We start from the raw sequence: 17,573 nt of genomic DNA on the forward strand, positions 1-17,573 counted from the left end.
GGTTTGGGATGGGTTTGGGGTTAGGTTTCAGGGTTTAGGGTTAGAGGGTTAGGTTTAGGGCTTAGAGTTTAGGGTTTTAGGACTTAGGGTTTGTTTAGGGTTTTAGAACTTAGGGTTTAGGGCTTAGGGCTTAGAGCCTAGGGTTTAGGGCTTAAGGTTTAGGGTTTAAGGCTTAGAGTGAGGGTTTGGACTGGGGGCTGGGGTTAGGGTTTAGGGTTAGGGTATTAGGGTTAGAGGGTTCGATGGTTTAGCGTTTAAGTTTAGGGGTTAGGGTTAGAGGTTGGGGTTACGCGTGTTAGTGTTTAGGGTTTTGGTGTTTAGGGTGTTCGGGTTAAATGTGTTAGGGCTAAGGGTGTTAGGGTTTTAAGTGTTATGGTTTAAGGTTAAGTGATAGGGTTAGGCTTAGGCTCATTCTTAGGTTTAGGGCTAGGGATTTGAGGTTTAGGGTTTGGAGTTGGGTTTGGGGGTTGGGGTTAGGTTTAGGGCTATGGTTAGAGGGTTAGAGTTAGAGGGTTAGGGTTTTGGGTTAGGGTTTCAGGTTAGCGTTAGAGGGTTAGGGTTCGAGGGTTAGGGTTAGGGTCATTAGGGTTAGGGTGGTTAGGGTTAGGTGTTAGGGTTTAGGGTTTATGGTTAGGTTTAGTGTTTGGGCTTTGGGGTTTGAGGTTTGGGTTTAGGGTTTGGGGCTTAGAGTATAGAGTTTAGAGTGTAAGGTTTTGGTGTGTAGTGTTTTGGGGTGTAGGTGTTTAGGTTGTAGGTTTTAGGGTATAGGGGTTAGGGTTTGGGTTAGATTTAGAGTTTAGGGCCTTGGGGGTTAGGACCTAAGGGCTTAGGGTCTTAGGGGCTTTGGGGCTTAGGGCTTAGGGGCTAGAGTTAGAGGGCCAGGGTTATGGTTTGATTCCTGGCTGGCAATTTTTTTCCTTCAGTATTTTGTATAAGTCATCCCATTGCCCTCTTGCCTCCATGATTTCTGCTGAGTAGTCCAAGTTTATTATTATTTACTCTCCTTTGTTGGTGACTTCCTTTATCCCTAGCCTCTCTTAAAATTCTCTTTATATTTGATTCTGGCAAGTTTGATTATTATATGTCTCGGTCACTTTCTTTTGAGATATACCTTATATGGATTTTGATGAGCATCTTTCATGATATCAGGGAAGTTTTCTGCCAACAAATCTTCAACAGCTCCCTCTGTATTTTCTGTTAGCTCTCTCTGTTCTGGTACTGCAATCACTCATAGTTATTTCTCTTGATAAAGTCCCACATGATTCTTTGGATTTCTTCATTTAAGATTCTTTTATCTGCTTTCTCTTCAAATATATTAGTCCCAAGAGTTTTATCTTCAGTCTCAGTAATTCTGCCTTCCAGTTCTTCAATTGTGCTCTTCTTACTTTCTATCGAGTTTTCTAATTCTGTAATTTTATTGTTAATCTTCTGAATTTCTGTTTGCAGTCTCTCTATGGTTTTTTGCAGCTTATTAAATTTTTAATTATGTTCTTGAGTAACCCTTTTAATTTCTTCAGCTGCTTTATCTTTGTGTTCCTTGGCTTGTTCTGCATCTTGCCTCATTTCCTTCCTAATGTCTTTAAGAGTTCTGTATATTAATCTTTTGTATTCTGCATCTGGTAATTCCAGGATTGCACCTTCATCCAGAAGATTGCTTGAGTCTTTATTCTGAGAGCTTGTTGAAGCAATCATGGGTCAGCTTCTTTTTTTTTTATTTTAATAATTTTTATTGTGTTTTAAGTGAAAGTTTACAGATCAAGCCAGTCTCTCACATAAAAACTTATACACAATTTGTTACATATTCCCAATTACTTTCCCCCTAATGGGACAGCCCACTCCCTCCTTCCACTCTTTCTTTTCGTGACCATTTTGCCAGTTTCTAAGCCCCTCTACCCACCCATCTCGCTTCCAGGCAGGAGATGCCAACATTGTCTCAAGTATCCACCCAAACCAAGTAGCTCACGCCTCACCAGCATCCCTCTCCAACCCATTGTCTAGTCCAATCCATGTCTGATGAACTCGCTTTGGGGATGGTTCCCGTAGTGGGTAAACAGAAGGTGTGGGGGCCATGATCACTGGGGTCCTTCCAGTCTCAGTCAGACCATTAAGTCTGGTCTTTTTATGAGAATTTGGGGTCTGCATCCCACTGTTCTCCTGCTCCCTCAAGGGATCTCTGTTATGTTCCCTGTCAGGGCAGTCATTGGTTGTGGCCCGGCACTATCTAGTTCTTCTGGTCTCAGGATGATGTAGTCTCTAGTTCAGGTGGTCTTTTCTGTCTCTTGGGCTCGTTATTATCTTATGTTCTTGGTGTTCTCCATTCTCCCTTGATCCAGGTTCTTGTCTGTCTCTTTAGTAAATACCCCTCCCCTCTCCTCCCTCCCTCCCCCCTCTCGTAACAAGAAAGGAATATGTTCTTCTCAGTTTAAACTATTTCTCAAGATCTTATAATAGTGGTGTTATACACTTTTTGACCTTTTGCAACTAATTTCACTCAGTATAATGCCTTCCAGGTTTCTCCATGTTATGAAGTGTTTCACAGATTCATCACTGTTCTTTATTGATGTGTAATATTCCATTGTGTGAATATACCTCATTTATCCATTCATCCATTGATGGGTACCTTGGTTGGTTCCATCTTTTTGCTATTGTAAACAGTGCTGCAATAAACATAGATGTGCATATATGTGTTTGTGTGAAGGCTCTTATTTCTCTAGGATATATTCCGAGGAGTGGGATTGCTGGGTTGTATGGTATTTCTATTCCTAACTTTTTAAGGAAGCGCCAAATTGACTTCCAAAGTGGTTGTATACCATTTTACATTCCCACCAGCAGTGTATAAGAGTTCCAGTCTCTCCACAGCCTCTCCAACATTTATTATTTTGTGTTTTTTGGATTAATGCCAGCCTTGTTGGAGTGAGATGGAATCTCATTGTAGTTTTTTGGTTTGCATTTCTCTAATGGCTAATGATCGAGAGCATTTCCTCATGTATCTGTTAGCTGCCTGAATGTCTTCTTTAGTGAAGTGCCTGTTCATATCCTTTGCCCATTTTTTAATTGGGTTGTTTGTCTTTTTGTGGTTGAGTTTTAGCAGAGTCATGTAGATTTTAGAGATCAGGCACCGGGCAGAGATGTCTTAGCTGAAAACTTTTTCCCAGTCTGTGGGTGGTCTTTTTACTCTTTTGGTGAAGTCTTTAGATGAGCATAGGTGTTTGATTTTTAGGAGCTCCCAGTTATCTGGTTTCTCTTCATCATTTTTAGTAATGTTTTGTATTCTGTTTATGCCATGTATTAGGTCTCCTAATGTTGTCCCTATTTTTTCTTCCATGATCTTTATCGTTTTAGATTTTATGTTTAGGTCTTTGATTCATTTGGAGTTAGTTTTTGTGCATGGTGTGTGGTATGGGTCCTGGTATGGGTCCTGTTTCATTTTTTGCAGATGGATATACAGTTACGGCAGCACCTTTTGTTAAAAAGACTATCTTTTCCCCAATTAACTGACACTGGGCCTTTGGCAAATATCAGCTGCTCATATGTGGATGGATTTCTATCTGGATTCTCAATTCTGTTCCATTGGTCTATGTGTCTGTTGTTGTACCAGTACCAGGCTGTTTTGACTACTGTGGCAGTATAATTGGTTGTAATATGAGGAAGAGTGAGTCCTCCCACTTTGTTCTTTTTTAGTAATGCTTTACTTCTCCGCGACTTCTTTCCCTTCCATATGAAGTTGGTGATTTGTTTCTCCATCTTTTTAAAAAATGTCATTGGAATTTGGATCGGAAGTACATTGTATCTATAGATGGCTTTTAGTAGAACGGACAATTTTACAATGTTGTCTTCCTATCCATGAGCAAGGTATGTTTTTCCAATTACGTAGGTCCCTTTTGTTTTTTTGCAGTAGTGCCTTGTAGTTTTCTTGGTATAGCTCTTTTACATTTTTGGTAAGGTTTATTCCTAAGTATTTTATCTTCTTGGGGGCTGCTGTGAATGGTATTCATTTGGTGATTTTCTCTTCAATGTTGTTTTTGTTGATATAGAGGAATCCAACTGATTTTGTATGTTTATATCGTAATCGGAAACTTTGCTGAACCCTTCTATTAGTTTTAATAGTTTTCTTGAGGATTCCTCAGGGTTTTCTGTGTATAAGATAATGTCGTTGGAAAATGGAGATAATTTTATTTCTTCCTTACCAATATGGATGCCCTTTATTTCTTTGTCTAGCCCAGTTGCTCTGGCTAGGATCTCTAGCTCAATGTTGAATAAGAGCAGTGATAAAGGGGATCCTTGTCTGTTTCCCGTTCTCAAGGGAAATGCTTTCAGGCTCTCTCCATTTAGGATGATGCTGGGTATTGGCTTTGTATCGATACCCTTTATTATATTGAGGAATTTTCCTTCTATTCCTATTTTGCTGTGAGTTTTTATCATGAGTGGGTGTTGGACTTTGTCAAATGTCTTTTCTGTATCAATTGATAAAATTATGTGGTTCTTGTCTTTTTTTTTATGTGGTGGATTACATTAATTGTTTTTCTAATATTGAAGCAACCTTGCATACCTGGTATAAATCCTACTTGGTTATGGTGGATTTTTTTTTTCATATGTTGTTGAATTCTGTTGGCTCGAATTTTGTTGAGGATTTTTGCATCTATGTTCATGAGGGATATAGGTCTGTAATTTTCTTTTTTTGTGTTGTCTTTAGCTGGTTTTGGTATCAGGGTTATGCTGGCTTCATAGAAGGAGTTAGGTAGTATTCCGTCCTTTTCTATGCTTTGAAATACCTTCAGTAGTAGTGGTAAGTCTTCCCTGAAAGTTTGGTAAAACTTTGCAGTGAAGCCGTCAGGGCCAAGGCTTTTTTTTGTTGGGAGTGTTTTGATTACATTTTCAATCTCTTTTTTTGTTAAGGGTTTATTTAGTTGTTGTACTTCAGTTTGTGTTAGTTTAGGTAGGTAGTGTGTTTCTAGGAATTCATCCATTTTTTCTAGGTTTTCAAATTTGTTAGAGTACAATTTTTTGTAGTAATCTGTTATGATTGTTTTAATTTCAGTTGGATCTGTTGTGATATGGCCCATCCCATTTCTTATTTGGATTATTGGTTTCTTTTCCTGTATTTCTTTAGTCAGTCTGGCCAATGGTTTATCAATTTTGTTAATTTTTTCCAAGAAGCAGTTTTTGGCCTTGTTACCTCTTTCGATTGTTTTTCTATTCTCTAATTCATTTAATTTTGCTGTAGTTTTTATTTTTTGCTTTCTTCTGGTGCCTGACAGTTTCTTTTGTTGCTCTCTTTCTGTTTGTTCAAGTTGTAGGGACAGTTCTTTCATTTTGGCTCTTCTTTAATATGTGTGCCTTTATTGTTATAAATTGACCTCTGAGCACTGCTTTCACCATGTCCCAAAGGTTTTCATAGGAAGTGTTTTCAGTCTCGTTGAATTCTGTGAATTTCTTTATTCCCTCCTTAAGGTCTTCCATAACCCAGTCTTTTTTGAGCAGGGTATTGTGCAGTTTCCAAGCATTTGATTTCTTTTCCCTGGTTTTTCTGTTATTGATTTTTACTTTTATGGTCTTTCGTTCAGAGAAGATGTTTTGTAATATTTCAGTGTTTTGGGTTCTGTAAAGGCTTGGTTTATGACCTAATATGTGATCTATTCTAGAGAATGTTTCATGTGCACTAGAAAAGAAATTATAGTTTGCAGCTGTTGTGTGGAGTGTTCTGTATAAGTCTATGAAGTGAAGTTGTTTAATTGTAGCAGTTAGATCTTCCGTGTCTCTATTGAGCTTCTTACTGCATTTCCTATCCTTCACCGAGAGTGTTGTGTTGACGTCTCCTGCTATAATTGTGGAGGTGTCTGTCTCACTTTTTAATTCTGTTAACGTTTGTTTTATGAATGTTGTGGCCCTATCATTGGGTGCATAAATATTTAATACAGTTATATCTTCCTGGTAAATTGTCCCTTTAATCATTATGTAGTGTCCTTCTTTATCCTTTGTGGTGGATTTAACTTTAAAGTCTATTTTGTTGGAAATTGATATTGCCTCTCCTGGTCTTTTTTGATTGTTGTTTGCTTGATATATTTTTATCCATCCTTTCAGTTTTAGTTTATTTGTGTCTCTACGTCTATGGCATGTCTCTTTTAGGCAGCATACGGACTGATCGTGTTTTTTTTATCCAGTCTGCAACTTTCTGTCTCATTATTGGTGAATTTAGTCTATTTACATTAAACATAATTATAGATAAGTATGAGTTTAGTGCTGTCATTTTGATGCCTTTTTTTGACAATTTCATTTTTCCATTTACTTTTTTGTGCTGAGTTTTTCTTTGTAGAATGTGTGTTCCTCCTTTTTATAGTATCTGAGGTTATGTTGGTGAGTCGTTATGTTTATCTTGGTTTTTATTTTGAAGTATGGAATTGTTAGACCTCATTGTGGTTACCTTAATATTTACCCCGGTTTGACTAAGTAAAAACCTAAGTTGTTTTGTCCTGTATCGCCTTGGTTTCCTCTCCATATGTAAGATCTATGCCTCCTGTATTTTAGTCCCTCTTTTTTGTCTATTGTAATCTTTTACATAATCACATCAATGATTCCCTGTTTTGAGCAGTTTTTTTTTAATTAATCTTATTTTGTTTTTGTGATTTCCCTATCTGAGTTGATATCAGGATGTTTTGTTCTGTGACCTTGTGTTGTGTTGAAATGTGATATTATTGATTTTCTGACCAAAGAATTTCCTTTAGTAATTCTTGCAGTTTTGGTTTGGTTTTTGCAAATTCTCTAAGCTTGTGTTTATCTGTAAATATCTTAATTTCACCTTCAGGTTTTAGAGTTTTGCTGGATATATGATTCTTGGCTGACAGTTTTTCTTCTTTGAGTGCTCTATATATGTTATTCCATTGCCTTCTTGCCTGCATGGTTTCTGCCGAATAGTGCAAACTTATTGATTCTCCTTTGTAGGTAACTTTTCGTTTATCCTTGGGTGCTTTTAAATTTTTCTCTTTATCTTTGGTTTTGGCAGGTTTGATGATATGTCTTGGTGATTGTCTTTTGGGATCTATCTTGTATGAGGTTCGATGAACATCTTGGGTAGATATGTTTTCATCTTTCATGATGCCAGGGAATTTTTCTGCCATCAGATCTTCCACTATTCTCTCTGTATTTTCTGTTACCCCTCCCTGTCTGGAACTCCAGTCACACGCAAATTATTCTTGATAGAGTCCCCCATGATTCTTAGGGTTTCTTCATAGTTTTAAATTCTATTATCTGATTTTTCTTCAACTATATTTGTGTCAATTGTCTTATCTTCCAGCTCCCCCACTCTGCATTCCAGTTCCTCGAGTCTGCTCCTCTGACTTCCTATTGAGTTGTCTGTGTGACTTTATTGTTAATCTTTTGGATTTCTGAATGCTGTCTCTCTATGGATTCTTACAGCTTATTAATTTTTTCACTATGTTCTTGATTAACCTTTTGGATTTCTTCAACTGCTTTACCCGTGTATTTCTTGGCTTTTTCTGTAGATTGCCTTATTTCATTTGTGAGGTCATTCTTGATGTCTTGAAGCATTCTGTATACAATTGTTTTATATTCTATATTTGGCAATTCTAGGAATGTATCTACATCCAGGAATGATTTTGATTCTTTGATTTGGGGGTTTGTAGAAGCAATCATGGTCTGCTTCTTCATGTGATTTGATGTCAACTGCTGTCTCTGAGCCATCTATAAGATTTTGTAATATTTTCTTTTATATTTGCTCACTGAGTCTTATCTTGTTGTTTTGTTCTGTTACAATACACTCAGATGGGCTACTAGGTTGTGGTATGGTGATTGCTGTAGGTTTTGAATCACTTACGTCCTATTAGCAGCTTGCCTGAGCTGTTACCAGGTATATAAGTGTATGAGCCCATTCACTATTCTTGAATAGAATCAGCTCAGGTGTCCTGATAGCTGGTCACCTAGTGTGTGGTGTAGGCTCTCACCTATTATCTTACATAGAGAGATAGTATTGTTGTATGCACCAGTTGCTATTAGTGGCAGGGGGTCACATTTCGAGGAGGGCAGGATGCTGACAGCCTTCCTTCAAGTGTCAGTGAGGTAGGTGTGGCTCTATTCTCTAGAGCACTCTGGTGGGTGGGCTCTGCAGCTGTATCTTAGGCACCCAATGCTTGGGAGATGTCACTATTCTCAGACCCCTCTAGCAGGTGGCTAGGTGGTGTGGGTGGAGTCTCAGCCCTCAGTTCGCTGGTGTGGATCAGCGAGGGCTCTGTTTAGTAGGTAGAGAGGTATCTGATCTCCAAAACTTGCCTTTCCACTGCCGAGCTAAAATAATTATGGTGAGATCTCTATCAGAATCGCCTTTGCATTATAATAGCCACCTAGTTACCTGTAGGGTGAAAGCCAAAGACTATGGGTCTGTTAATGCCTGGATGGAGCTGATTCTGTATTGTTATTCCAGTTTAGGGAAGTCAGGGAAGGATTTTTTCTTTGATTGTTAAATGCTGCTTTTCTCAGGCCAGGGGAATGGGTTAGAAAAGAAAGAAGAAAAAAAATCGAGCAGTGCACTTCACTCTCTGGCACAGAGAATTCCAATGTTAATGAAGCTGGCTGGGGCAATGAGGGGTGGAATCAGATATATAGAAGAGAGTAGCCTGGCAAAATATACAAAGTTTACTTATGTTGTTTGGTGAGGACTGTTTTTTCTGAGATTCCAGAGCATTGTGTAGCTTGTGTGTGGTGACTGGATCCCTGCTGAGACTGTCCCAGAGGATTAGGGCTGCGTCCATGCTCACACCATCTCAGGAAGCTGCAATCAGCTCCCCCACACTTAGTCCCAAGCCCAGCACCAAGGTTTCCTTTCTGGGACGCTGCACTCCAGGCTCCAAAACCAGTTGCTGCTTCCCCATGGTTTTTTGTTTCCCTGTCAGCCGCATCTGTGTGGAGCCTGCGTGTGCTGCCTGGGTCTCCTCCGAGGTTCTTCCTGAGGGTTAGGCCTACATCCGTACTTCCCTGTCTCAGTAAGCCACAATCAGCCCCACCACTCTGGCACCAGGGAATCGTGAGGGCTCAAGGCTGTGGCATGGGACACTGGCTCCGGAAGCGGTCCCTGCTGCAGTGTGGCTTTTTGCTCCCCTGTCACTCAGGTCAACTCCTTAGTTCTGTGTTTGATGGTCAGGGTTTGTAGATTGTCCTTTATGTAATTGATTCACTTGTTTTTTCGAGTCTTTGTTTCAAGAGAGATAAGCGGAAGCTTCTACCTAGTCAGCCATCTTGGTCCTGCTCCTGTGTCTGCCTCTTTATGTGATTTCATATTCACTGTTGTCTCTGAGCAATCTGTAAGTTATTGTACCAGTTTATTTTACGCTTGCTTTTTGTATCCTAGCTTCTTGCTTTATTTAGTTTTGGGTATACCCAAATAAGCTGCTTGAGTGCGCTAGGTTGATTATTTTCACCTTTGAAGCTCTAATGTACTATCAGCAGATGGCGCTGTTACCAGGCATATGAGCCTAGGAGTTCATTTAGTTTTCTTGTATGGATTCAACTCAGGTGCCCAGGTAGTTGGTCATAAAGTGTAAGGTACAGGCTCTGTCCTACCGTCTTAGAGGGGCAGGGGTTATTGGTGTAGGCAGAAGTATCTGGCTGCAGTAGGGGGTCAGACTCTGATCAAGGCAGGGGTCTGACAGCTGTCCTCTGAGTGTCTGTGAGGAAAGTACATCCCTGTTCTGTAGAGCACACGGGTGGGTTCTGCAGAAGGGCAGTGGGTACCCAATGCTTTTGGTTGTAAGTTCTGGGCGGTACTACTTACCCTTGGAGCCCTGTCACAGGTGGCCAGGTATTGTGGGTGGAGCCAGCAGTCCTTAGGCCCCTGATGTGGGTAGGTGAAGACCCTGTTTAATAGGCAAAGCGGTGTCAAACATCAAACACCCATCTTTCCACTGTCCAGCTGAAACAGTTGCAGTCTGGCAACAAGGGCCTATTCTCCTGAAATGGGCCCACACAGGTCCATGCTGGGGTGAAAGGTATTCAAAGCCCATGGACCATTTGTGCCTGAACAAGAGCTGCTTCTGTCCTGAGCTCCCCAGCTTAATTGAGCTGGCAGATTATCTTTCCCCCAGTTGTGAACTTATACCTTCTTCAAGGATGGAAAAATGGCTCAGAGTGGTACCAGGGCCTATCTCAGGCCCAGGGAAGTTGACAGCCACTGAAGCCGGCTTGGGGGCTAGGGGTGTGGTAAAATAAACACAAGTAATTAGCTTTTGCTGAGAGTGCCGTTCTTCTCTTGTTCTGGAGGTGTGAGTAGTCTGTGCAACTTGCTGTCTTTCCCTGAGCGAAGCGCCTCTGGAATGCTACTGCCAGGCCCACTGCAGTCGCTCCAGGGAACGGTGCCTGAGAGTTCCTGGCTGTTCAGGTCCAGTAACTCCTCTCCACTTCTGAATAGTCTCTCCCTCCCCCTGCCACTGAGTCCGTTTTCTAACTTTGCCTTTGATGCTCAGGGCTCCTAGCTTGTCATAAATATACTTGCTTCGCTTGTTTTTTCGGGTCTTTTTTGTAAGAGGGATGACTGGCAGCGTCTCACTACTCTGCCATCTTGGCCTCGCCTCTCTAATATAATCAACGATTTTTTTTAAAAGAAAAAAAAGAGTGAAACCTGTAGAAACAACAAATAACAGAATGAGATCCACAGAAAAACTAGATATTTGAGCTATCAGACAAAGACACTGAAATAACTCTATTATGTTCAAAGAAATAAAGGCAAGACTTAGAAATTTGGCAAAAAACTAGAAACTAAGAAAAAGATCAACTTAGAAAGTCAACTGAAAACTATAGCTGAAGTTAAAATCTTAATGCATGTATATAACAGCAGATTAAAAATGCTGAAGAGAGATTTAGTGAACTGGAAGATATGTTGCAAGAAAATAGAGGCATAGACAAAAGAAAAAATATAAAAAGGAATAAGATATAGAGAATACAATGAGAATATCTAGCATAAGATTAAGAAGGAAGAAAAAGAATGAGGCAGAAAAACTGAGATTATGGCTGAGAATTTTCTTCAAATGATTAATGATATCAAGTCACAGATCCTAGAAGACTTACAAAACCCAAACCAAAAAAAAAAAAACCCACTGCCGTCGAGTCGATTCTGACTCAAAGCGACCCTACAGGACAGAGTAGAACTGCTCCGTAGAGTTTCCAAGGAGCGCCTGGTGGATTCGAACCGCTGACGTTTTGCTTAGCAGCCATAACACTTAACCGCTACACCACCAGGGTTTCCTTATAAGACCCATGTAGGGTAAATACAAAGAAATTCGTATCTAGGTACATCATAGTAGAACTGCTGAAGCTAAAGACAAAAAACCCCACAAAAAACAAATAATTTAAAACTACTTAAGGAATGGAAGAGATTATCTTTAAAGGACAAACAAAAAAACTGACTGATGACTTCTCTAGAGAAATAGTGACAACCCTAAGATAATAAGATGATATATTTAAATTATAGAGAGAAAATACATGGCAACCCAGAACTCTATGCTGAGGAAAAACATCATGAATGAGCAAAGACCTTTTGTTTTCAGAAAAACATAACCTGGATAAGTTAACATCAGCATGCCCACATTAAAGAAAATTCCAAAGGTATTCTTCAAGCAGAAAGAAAATAAGGTGAAAGGCTTAAGATGCAAGAAGGAATGAAAGTTAGTGAAACGAGTAAAAATAGAGGATTACTGACTGCATGACATAATAAGAATAGACATTATTGGGTTTAAAATATGTAAGAAATTAGAATTTATAACTACAGCCTTTTGACTTTAATGGCTGTATGCTCAGGAAACATGCTGTGTAATATTTTGATGTTTTGGATTCTGTTAATGCTTGTTTTGTGGCCTAATATGTGGTCTATTCTCAAGAATGCTCCATGAGCGTTAGAAAAGAAATTTTACTTGACTACCATTGGGTAAAGTGTTGTGTTTAAGTCTATGAGACCAAGTAGATCTTCCGTGTCTTTATTGAGCTTCTTTATGGATATCCTGTCTGTCATCAGAAGTGGTATGTTGAAGTCTTCTACTATTATTGTGGAGCTGTTTCTCTTTTCAATGCTGTTGGAGTTTGTTTTATGTATTTTGGAGCCCTGTCATTGGGTGTATAAGTATTGATTATGATTTTGACCTCCTGGTATATTGACCCTTTAATCATTATATAGTGTATTTCCTTTTCCTTTGTGGAGGATTTTACTTTAAAGCCTGTTTTATCAGAGATTAATATTGCCACTCTTATTTTTTATTGTTGTGTGCTTCATGTATGTGTATATATATATTTTTTTTTTTTCATTCTTTGAGATTTAGTTTGTTTATGTCTTTGAGTCTATGGTGTGTCTCTTGCAGTCTGCATACAGACGGATCATGTTTTCTAATCCATTCTGCTACTCTCTGTCTCCTTATGGGTGCGATTAAACCATTTACATTTATCGTAATTATTCATAGTTAACGAGTTTTTTTATGAGTTTAGTGCTGTCATTTTCATCTTTTTTGTGTATGTCTTGTTGGCATTTTCCTTATTCCATTTAATTTTCTCTGTTGAGTCGTTTTTCTTGGTGCATTTTCTTTCCGTCCTCTTCATTTTTGTTGCCTTTGTATTTACTGCTAATTTATTTTTTTCTGTGCTGAATCGTTTTTCTTTTTAGTCTTTCATCTTCTTCCTTGTTGTTGCTTTTGTATTTGCTGAAAATTTATGTTTTCCTTGCTTTTTTTTAAATTTTAATGTGTAGGATTGTTAGTTTCCTTTGGGTTACCTTAACATTTACCTGTTTTTCTAAATTTAAACCAATCTTTTATTTCCTTATATCGTCTTGACTTCCTCTCCGTATGAAAAATCTATGACTACATTATTTAGTCCCTCTTTTTTGTGTTAATGTTGTCATCTTTTGCAGATCGATGTCTCTGTTTCTATATTTTCAGAGTTTTAGCTTTCATTTATTTGTGACGTCCCTATGTGGGTTGATATCTGGTAGTTCTGTCCCGTGTTCTAGCCTTGGGTTGTTAGCTGATGTTATTGATTTCCTAACTGGAGAACTCCCTTTATTATTTCTTGTCATATTGGTTAGGTTTTTAAAAATTCCCTAAACTTCTGCTTATCTGGAAATGCCCTAATTTCACCGTCATATTTGAGAGACAGTTTTGCTGGATATATACTTCTTGGCAGGCAATTTTTTTTTTCCTTCAGGGCTTTGTATATGTCCTTCTTGCCTGCATGGTTTCTGCTGAGTAGTCCAAGCTTAGTCTTACTGACCCTTCTTTATAGGTGACTTTTTGTTTATCCCTAGCTACTCTTAAAATTCTCTCTTTATATTTGGTTTTGACAAGCAAGATTATAATATGTCCTGGTGACTTTATCTTGGCATCTACCTTGTGTGGGGTTCGGTAAGCATCTTGGATAGATATCTTCTTATCTTTCATAAGATCAGTGAAGTTTTTAGCCAAGAAGTCTTCAACAATTCTCACTGTGTTTTCTGTTATCCTCCAACCCCCACCTCGATTCTGGTGTTCCAATCACTCTTGATAGAGTCCCGCATAATTCTTAGAGTTTCTTCAATTAAAAAAAAATTATTTTATCGGATTTTTCCTCAAATAACTTGGCGTCAATTGCTTTATCTTCAGTCTCACTAATTCTGACTTCCAGTGCCTCAATTCTGCTCCTCTCGTTTTCTATTGAGTTGTCTAATTCTGAAATTTTATTGTTACTCTTTTGGATTTGCTTGCTATCTTTCTATGGATTCTTGTAGCCTGTTACATTTGTCATTATACTCTTGTATAACCTTCTTAAGTTCCTCTGTTGTTTTATCTGTGTGTTCCTTGGCTTGTTCTTCTTTTTGCCTGATCTCCTCCTGCATCTCTTGAAGAGCTCGGTCTCTTAATCTTTTAAATTCTACCTCCGGCAATTCCTGGAATTTCTCTTCATTTGGAAGATTTCTTGATTTGTTGTTTTGGGAGCTTCCTGAATCCATCATGGTCTGCCTCTTTATGTTATTTGATATTTACACTTGTCTCTGAGCCATTAGTGAGTTATTATATTCATTTATTTTATGTTTGCTTGCTGAGTCGGAATCTACTTGACGGAACTGGGTTTGGTTTTTTTTTGTGTGTGTGTGTGTACTGTGTCCTAGCTTCTTGTTTTATTTTGATATGCCCAAATAGGCTGCTTGGGTGAGCTAGTTTGATTATTGGCACCTTTTGAAGTTCTTACATCCTGTCACCAGGTGATCAGAGCTGTTACTAGGTATGTGAGCCTAGGAGCCCTTTTACATTCTTGTATGGATTCAGCTCAGGTGTCCAGGTAGTCGGTCACCAAGTGTGTGGTGTAGGCTCTTACCTACAGTCCTACATAGACAGGGTTGATTGGTGTAGGTACAGGTGTCTGGCTACTGTGGGGGGGGATGACTGCCCCTGAGTGTCTGGGAGGAAAGCATGTCCCTGTTCCCTAGAGCACATAGGTGGGTGGGTTTTGCAGCCAGACCATGGGCACCCAATGCTGTTGGTTGTAAGGACTGGGATTCACCACTTACTCTTGCACTCCTGAATTGGGTGGCTAGGTGGCATGGGTGGAGCCACCAACCCTCAGGTCACTGATGTGGGTAGGTGAGGACCCTGCTTAATTGGCAGAACGTTGTCAAATATCAGAAATCTGCCCCTCCACTTTATAGCTGATACAGTTGAAAATAGGCTTCAGGTATTTACCCTGTTGTAGTGTGCTGATGAGAGCCTATGCTGTTGAAATGGGCCCACACAGATCTATGCAAGGGTGAAAGGCATTCAAAGTCCTTGGACCCCTTATGTCTGTGCCTTCCCTGAGTTCCTGGCTTAGGGAAGCTGGCAGATTATTTTTTGTTGTTTGTTCCTGCTCCAGGGCATGTAATAGTTCCTACTTTTGGCCCAGGGGACCCAGAAATAGCTGAAGCTGGTCCAAGACTAAAAACAGAGAGGGAGGAAGCAGGTAAATGGGAGAGGTGTTCTTCCCAAAGGGGATGATTTTTGATTTGTGTGGCATTTTAAATGCATGTACTTATCTTTTGCCAACTTAGCACTGCTTTTCACTGCTTATGGAGGCTTGTGTAGGCTTTCCACCACTCGGTCTCTTCAGATGTGGAAAACATGTCCCGAGCGTCACTGCTTGCGTCACCGCACATGCCATCCGATCCAGCCTGCAGGGTGCTGGTTTCTGCTGGGTCAGGTCTGTCAACCTCTCACTGCTTCTGAACCATATTCCCCTCCCCCTGCCACTAAGTCCAATTCTGTAACTTCACCTTTGATGTTCAGGGCTCCTAGATTGTCATATATAATCGATTTACTTCTCTGGGTCTTTGTTATAAGAGGGGCTACATAAAGCATCTGACTACTCTGCCATCTTGGCCCCACCCCTACAAGAGACATTTTTCATCACATTCCTGAATCTGACACTATCACAGAAACTTATCTTTGAGAAAATGAAATAGGGATGAGGCAGTAGGCAGAACAAACCCGTTGGGTTGGAGTCAATTCTGATGCATAATGACCCTATAGGTCAGAGTAGAACTGCCTCATAGGGTTTTCAAGGAGCGGCTGTTGCATTTGAACTACTGGGCCAGAGTATATTTGGAGCACTGGTGGTGCAGTGGTTAAGAACTCAGCTGCTAACCAAAAGCTTGGCAGTTCGAATACATTAGCTGCTCCATGGAAACCCTATGGGGGCAATTCTACTCTGTCCTATAGCGTTGCTGTGTGTTGAAATCAATTCACCAGCAATGGGTTTGGTTTTTTGATTTACATGCCTACATGAGTAAAATTTGACTTGAATCTCTAAACTTAATTCTAACGTAAGAATGATTTTGTAGCACTTCTCCATAAAGGTTTGTCTTAAGTCATCAGGATAAAAACCAAACCCACTGCCGTCGAGTCGATTCTGACTCATCCCAACCCTATAGGACAGAGTAGAACTGCCCGATAGAGTTTCCAGGGAGCCCCTGGTGGATTTGAACTGCCTTCTCTCGGTTAGCAGTCGTAGCACTTACCCACTATGCCACCAGGGTTTCCTCATCAGGATAAGCCTGTGCTAATTTATTGGATACTTTCAGGAATTCTTCATCAGTTATATTCACATTAAGAAGGAAAAAAATATCAGAAGGAACTTCATACATCCTTACCCTTCATTTCATGCAAGATTCAAGTGTGTCAGTGATGGTGGTTATGTAAAATTGATTCCTGGCACTCAATACTTCTGGAGCATTTCTGTCATTTACTTGTTTCTTCTAATGCTTCTGCAACAATAAACTGCTTGATAATCAGTATTTGGCAGTATTTGTTTTATTGTGTTTTCAAAATAGTCTCTTATGTAAATATCTTGTTAATAGCTGGTAGAGATCTATGCATGTCTATAAATTTACTTCTGAATCTTGGAGAACTGACTCGTCAAATGAAAATGATGCAATATATTATTATACATAACAAACATAAATACATGGTCTGTGTTTACATTTCGTTGGCGACGTTTTAAGCTTCTGTTCTGGTATCGCTTTTTTGTGACTGGTCTTCAGCAATATTCTCTATGGCACCTAGAATCTGGGTGTGTGATTCCAGGATTGCACTCGTTGGTATAGCATGTGCTTCCCAGTGGGTATTAGAAAGACATTTTAATGGTGATCATTGCCTATGAACAGCTCATCGGTGAATAGAGATGGCAAAAAATTTGTAAAATATCTGAATAGAAGACAAAAATCATTTTTTTGACAAAAATCCATTGTGATACATCCTACAAAATTAAGTGAATATGCAGCACCTTGGTATGAAAATGGCGTATTCATTACATTCCAGAATTTTCCATTGCATGCCTTTATAATGCAGTGACATTTCACAGAATTGTCATGGAATTGGTCTCTGCACTTAGAAAAATCAATTTTGCAAACTTCGCCTAATTAGTGAAACACTTGGTTTGCAATGTCTTTGAGGGCTAATGCGCTGTGTTCTCCTGACTCGCTTGGTTCATGTTATGCCTTCTTTCCCTCAAGCTTCTTCAGTTTGTAATGGAAATGTCTAGCTTGTTCCTTTTATGCCATTGTACCTTTGGAAGCAGATAACTTGTGTCCTAGATTTCACAGATGAAGAGGGATTTTTGAATTTTGGACTTGATTTAAGACTTTTTCTATGCTATGATGGGATGAGGAAACCCTGGTGGCATAGTGGTTAAGTGCTACGGCTGCTAACCAAGAGCTCGACAGTTCGAATCTGCCAGGCCCTCCTTGGAAACTCTATGGGGAAGTTCTACTCTGTCCTATAGGGTCACTATGAGTCGGAATCGACTGGACGGCAGTGGGTTTGGTTTTGGTTTGTGATGGGATGAATATGTTTTCCATTTGCAAGAATGTGATTTTGGGGGGGCCAAAGGGTAGAATGTCATGGATTGAATTATGTCCCCCCAAAATGTGTGTATCAACTTGGATAGGCCATGTGAGGTTGTCCTCCATTTTGTGATGGTAATTTTATGTTGAGAGGATTAGGGTGGGATTTTAACACCTCCCTGATCCGAGATACAGGGAGTTTCCCTAGGGTGTGGCCTGTACCACCTTTTATCTCTCA

At 39.7% G+C, this 17,573-nt stretch overlaps 2 long non-coding RNA genes across 5 annotated transcripts in view; one reads left to right on the forward strand and one right to left on the reverse strand.

Annotated features, from left to right (window-relative positions):
• LOC135229559 (uncharacterized) overlaps positions 1-17,573 on the forward strand; it is an 847,392-nt gene that overhangs the window by 612,021 nt on the left and 217,798 nt on the right. The window lies entirely within an intron of this gene.
• LOC135229561 (uncharacterized) overlaps positions 1-17,573 on the reverse strand; it is a 690,153-nt gene that overhangs the window by 482,440 nt on the left and 190,140 nt on the right. The window contains exon 3 of the long non-coding RNA XR_010320250.1: positions 16,145-16,258. This is a non-coding gene — a long non-coding RNA (uncharacterized LOC135229561). The remainder of the gene's footprint in view (positions 1-16,144; positions 16,259-17,573) is intronic.

The sequence above is a fragment of the Loxodonta africana genome, unplaced genomic scaffold (genome assembly GCF_030014295.1).
Source record: "Loxodonta africana isolate mLoxAfr1 unplaced genomic scaffold, mLoxAfr1.hap2 scaffold_39, whole genome shotgun sequence".
In the NCBI taxonomy this organism is placed as follows: Eukaryota; Metazoa; Chordata; class Mammalia; order Proboscidea; family Elephantidae; genus Loxodonta; species Loxodonta africana.